This window comes from Perognathus longimembris, chromosome 17, assembly GCF_023159225.1.
Source record: "Perognathus longimembris pacificus isolate PPM17 chromosome 17, ASM2315922v1, whole genome shotgun sequence".
Classification (NCBI taxonomy): domain Eukaryota; kingdom Metazoa; phylum Chordata; class Mammalia; order Rodentia; family Heteromyidae; genus Perognathus; species Perognathus longimembris.
In genome coordinates this window covers 15,474,156-15,479,771 of record NC_063177.1, presented here as the reverse complement: position 1 = coordinate 15,479,771, position 5,616 = coordinate 15,474,156, and the positions used below count along the sequence as shown (strand labels likewise).

The 5,616-nt window shown below is 40.1% G+C and overlaps 1 pseudogene; it reads left to right on the top strand.

Annotated features, from left to right (window-relative positions):
- The first annotated feature begins 4,213 nt into the window (after positions 1–4,213).
- On the top strand, positions 4,214–5,350 carry LOC125365416 (annotated as a pseudogene).
- The last annotated feature ends 266 nt before the right edge of the window (positions 5,351–5,616 follow it).

Sequence of the window (5,616 nt, the reverse complement as noted above, 5' to 3'; positions counted from 1 at the left end):
CTACCTGTGTTATTCCCATTTGACAAATAAATAAATCAAAGTTCAAAGTGATTTAGTAATTTGCCTGGGGCCACTAGGCATTTGAGGGGTAAGGGGTTACACTTTCATTTGTCTGATTCCAAAGTACATAATCTTAACAATTACAGAATGTGACTTACTCTCTACCTCCTTCCATGAACCTCTTTTGCCCCAAAAATGCACTTGTCCCTCTGGTGTTTGAAGTGACTATTGCTGAAAATGTTCTGTGGAAATGATCAGGGATCAGATGAACATATCTGTCTCAGTAATAGCAGGCTGTTCTCTACCTCTAATAGCCCATCTTATAACATGAAATCCAACTTCCAGCTGCCAGGTAGCAGCATAAACCTCTTGTCCTTCCATTCTATCTGCACTTAACTCTTACTTCAAAAAAAAATAACATCCCTCAATCTGTGCAGGGATGACTTCCCTGTATGGGTCTCAGATTCTTGGCTCAAAAGGCTCCCACTCAGGTATATAATATATGAATGCTAAAGTTTTTCATTGCTCAGCAACATTTTTCTAAATATAAAATTACAAAAGCACTATAATAAATATTGCCATTGATTTCAGTGGCTAAAACATCAGTAAAATTCACAGGGAAGCTGGGCATGATAGCACACAGCTATAGTCCTAGCACTAAAGAAGATGAGGCAAGCAGGCGCAAGGCTAGCCAGGGCTTCATAGCAAGATGTAACAAAAAATATCACAAAAGAATAAATCACATTTTCCTAAATAATTCTTTTTTTTTTTTTTTTTTTGGCCAGTCCTGGGCCTTGGACTCAGGGCCTGAGCACTGTCCCTGGCTTCTTCCCGCTCAAGGCTAGCACTCTGCCACTAGAGCCACAGCGCCGCTTCTGGCCATTTTCTGTATATGTGGTGCTGGGGAATCGAACCTAGGGCCTCGTGTATCCGAGGCAGGCACTCTTGCCACTAGGCTATATCCCCAGCTCCTAAATAATTCTTGAATAAACAGAAACTATTATAGTATACAACTAATGCAGTAATAATACAAGACAAAACAGTCTTTTATGAATTTTCAATGTAGGCATGCATTGTATAATCAGTCATTGTATCTCCAAGCTTTGAACTCAATTTAAAGTTATGCTAAATAAGTAATGCTATCAGAGGCCTGGATGAAATAAATACTTTTGGGTTTTGAGTAGAAAGCCAAAGCGAGCAAAGTCTTGGCAGTGATTCTACTCTACAGATCACTTGAACCTATGACCGAGTAGATCTGGACATACTCAAAGTATGCATGGCTATTACAGGTACTAAGGTACTCTTTCAAGCACCATGAGAAAACTCAAAATGCATATGTTGAACAAATCTATGTGTTCTTCTGCAGGTAAGTATTCTTTTGAGAAACAGTTCCAGACTACGGGAAGGGTCCTGCAACTACAATCAATCATCAAGCAGAAGTGATATGACAGGTTGATCTCAGGCAGGCTTGGAAAACATGAGAAAATTGCATGAGCTGGCAGCTCAAGAAACGTATTTCTATATCCACTTCTGAGATTTGTAAACTTTCTCCTTACAATTCATATCCATGGATCCTATGAATAGATTACTAGGGATGAAAAAAAAAATCACCTGGGAACTGTCTTTCACATAGTTTAACTCAATGCAATAACATCAAGTAGAAGATGTTCTATTGTCAGTGGTGAAGAGAAATCAATCCTCCATGTAGGAAGAACAAGCTACCACAGCTTAGAACTTTAGGGGAAAGTATAGGGAAAAAAGCATGAATTTGAATGGATTCATGCATAGTTGCTTGATTAAAGAAAGTTCTAGCTAATAAGTGTGTGAATGTAATTCTCAGGATGGGCCTAGACTGCAAATGTTATTGTTTTGTCCCACACATGTACCAAAAGCTAACCACTACAGACAAAGCTCTTAATTATCAGTAGATAAGGTTATATGTTATGATCTTCCCCTCCATCCCCATGCCTGATGCACTTCTGTACAAAGGAGGTATGGGAGCAAGGTTTGGGACTTTGTACTGGCTCCGCAAGACAGACTTGTCCTCACTTGTCTTGCCTGATAGCTACCTACCAATAACAGATACCAATGCTTAGCCACAAAAATGTCACTATTACCTAGGGGATGGCTGCAGTTTAAATGTAATCTCCTAAATTCAAGTATTGAAAACTTAATTTTTGGTGCAGGTGTTGAAAGGTGGGAACTTTAAGAGATGAGTAGGATGTGAGGGCTCTGCCCTCCCAACAGATCAATGCTCTAATCAGGAGAATGGGTGGCTCATCTTGGGAGTTATGCTTCTGGTAAAAGAATGCGTTTGATCCTTCCCACATCTCTCTTTGTGTGCACTCTCTTGTCCTTCTGCTTGGGGATGACCTAGCAAGGAGGCCTTCACCTGATGGCCTGTTGTAAGCTCCCTGACCTTGTACTTCTCACTTCCAGAAGAAGAAGGAAGAAGAGAAGGAGGACAAAGGTTTTGTTTTTGTTTTTGTTTTGCCAGTCCTGGGGCTTAGACTCAAGGCCTGAGCACTGTCCCTGGCTACTTTTTGCTCAAGGCTAGCTAGCACTCTACTACTTGAGCCACAGCACCACTTCCAGCTTTTTCTGTTTATGTGGTGCTGAGGAATCAAACCCAGGGCTTCATGTGTACAAGGCAAGCACTCTACCACTAAGCCACATTCCCAGCCCCAAAGGTTTTTCAATTTAAAAATTTAATAAAATTTTTAAATAAAGAGAGAGCATAGGGCTTCTGATGATCTAAGGATGCCAGTATTAACTTCAGAGCAAACCCAGAATCTGTATGGTCATCACTGAGGGCAGTCCATTTGCTACTATTTTCCTCCATGCTTACCTAGTAACCAGAGTGCATGTTTTGTGAGTACAGTCTGAGATACTCCACTCATCTTTATCTTCCAGTTCTCTCCACCAGAACACTGCTTAGATGGTCTGATTCTTGACAAATGCACCAAAACCATATATTAGGAAAAAATAAAGCCGTAGCTGTAACAACTGGATAGCCACACATAGAAGACTCAAACCAGATCCCTGTCTCCCACCATGTACAAAACTCCACTCAAATGGATCAAAGATCTTAATGTAAAACTTGAAAATTATATACCTGTAATCCCAGCTAATTGGGAGGTGGAGATTGGAAACTGACAAGTAGAATTGTATCATATTAAAAAGGCTTCTATCCAGTGAAAGAAACAATCAATAGAGTGAGGAGATGCTTACAGAGAAAATCTTGGCCAGTTTTCATCCAACAGGGGATAAATACCTAGAATATATAAAAAAAAAACTCAAGAAATTAAACACCTAATGAGAAAATAATGTACTCAATAAATGGGTAATAAAACACAGCAGATTCATTTCAAAGAAAGAAGTTACAAATGGCTAACCAGCACAAGAAAAAATGTTCAGTATCCTTAGCCATAAGGGAAATGCAAATCAAAACTACATTGAGTATCTGCTTAATCCTAGTCAGAATGGCTATCACCAAGAAAACCAGTTTTAACAAATGTTGGCAAGGGCATGGGTACAAAACTCTTATACTTTGCTGGTAGGAATGTAAAGTATTCCAGACACCATAGAAATAAATATGGAGGCTCCAAAAACAACTTAAAAAGACTGTCCATGTGATCCGTGGAGTATATATCCCAAAGAATCAAAATGGGCATACTATTGAGAGACTTATACAGTGTGTATAGTGGCTCTATTCTCAATAGCCTAATTGTGGCATTAGCCTAGGTGCTAATCACTGTATGAATTTTTAAAATGTGATACATACATGTAGTCACATGTACACAGAACAAGGCTTACTCAGTCATAAAGAAGAATGAAACCATGTCATTTGCTGGAAAATGGATGGAACTGGAGATCAGCCTGCTAAATGCAATAAGCCAGTCCCACAGAGGAGGGTTATATTTTCTCCCATTTATGGAAGCTAAAGAAAACAAACAAAAGTTATGAAAGTAAAATGGGGATCACTAGAGAGGGGGAAGAGAAAGGACAAAAGGGAATAAGAAAACATAATAGAGGGAAGAAAACATGGTAAAATTACATTATATACATTTATGGAAAATCACAATGAACCCCCTTCCTTTGTGCAGCTAAAATATTCTTATAAAACTAGAATTAGGCCTTGGCATGATTCTGTCCTGCGTCTCTTCTTGGCCTCGGAGCCGCACTCCTCCATCCACCCGTGCCGTGCCCGCCCATGGAGGACTCGATGGACATGGACATGAGCCTGCTGTGGCCCCAGAATTACCTTTTCGGTACCTGCCTGGTTGTGAACTAAAAGCTGACAAAGATGATCACTTTAAGGTAGATAATGATGAAAATGAGCACCAGTTATCATTAAGAATGGTTAGTTTAGGGGCTGGTGCAAAAGATGAACTGCATATCATCGAGGCAGAGGCAATGAACTATGAGGGAAGTCCAATTAAAGATACACTGGCAACTTTGAGAATGTCTGTGCAGCCAACAGTTTCCCTTGGGGGCTTTGAAATCACACCACCCGTGGTCCTGAGGCTGAAGTGTGGCTTGGGACCTGTGCACATTAGTGGACAGCACTTAGTTGCTGTGGAGGAGGATGCAGAGTCAGAAGATGAAGAGGAGGAGGATATAAAACTCCTGAGTGTGTCTGGAAAGCGGTCTGCCCCTGGAGGTGGTAGCAAGGTTCCACAGAAAAAAGTAAAACTTGCTGAGGACGATGAGGAGGAGGAGGATAAAGATGATGATGAGGAAGAGGATGATGATGATGATTTTGATGACGAGGAAGCAGAAGAAAAATTTCCAGTGGAGAAATCTATACGAGATACTCCAGCCAAAATGCACAGAAATCAAACCAGAATGGAAAATACTCAAAACCAATGACACCAAGATCAAAAGGTCAAGAATCCTTCAAAAAACAGGAAAAAAACTCCTAAAACACCAAAAAGACCTAGTTCAGTAGAAGACATTAAAGCAAAAATGCAAGCAAGTATAGAAAAAGGTGGTCTTTCCCCAAAGTGGAAGCCAAGTTCATCAACTACGCGAAGAATTGCTTCCGGATGACTGACCAGGATGCTATTCAAGATCTCTGGCAATGAAGGAAATCTCTTTAAGAGTAGTTGGGGCTGTTTGTTGAAATTTTCCATCTTATTTCATTTCTGTAAGAGTTGATATCTGGCTGTCCTTTTTATAATGCGAAGTGAGAACTTTCCCTGCTGTGTTTGATAAATGTTGTGTAGGCTCCACTGCCAAGAACGTGTTGTCCAAAATGCTCATTTAGTTTTTAAAGACGGAACTCCACCCTGTGCTTGGATTTAAGTATGTATAGAATGTTATGATGGGCCACAGTAGAAGTGATGGTCAAATGTGGAAATGGTGGGGATACAAAAATATATATGTGAAATAAACTCAGTATTTTAATAAAAAGATAGAATTGGAAAAATGTAGTGCAGAATTTTAGTAGAGCAAGAGGAATATATATATGATAAATACACCTATACATATGTATTTTTTTTTGGCCAGTTCTGGGCCTTGGACTCAGGGCCTGAGCATTGTCCCTGGCTTCTTTTTGCTCAAGGCTAGCACTCTGCCACTTGAGTTACAGTGCCACTTCTGGCCGTTTGCTAT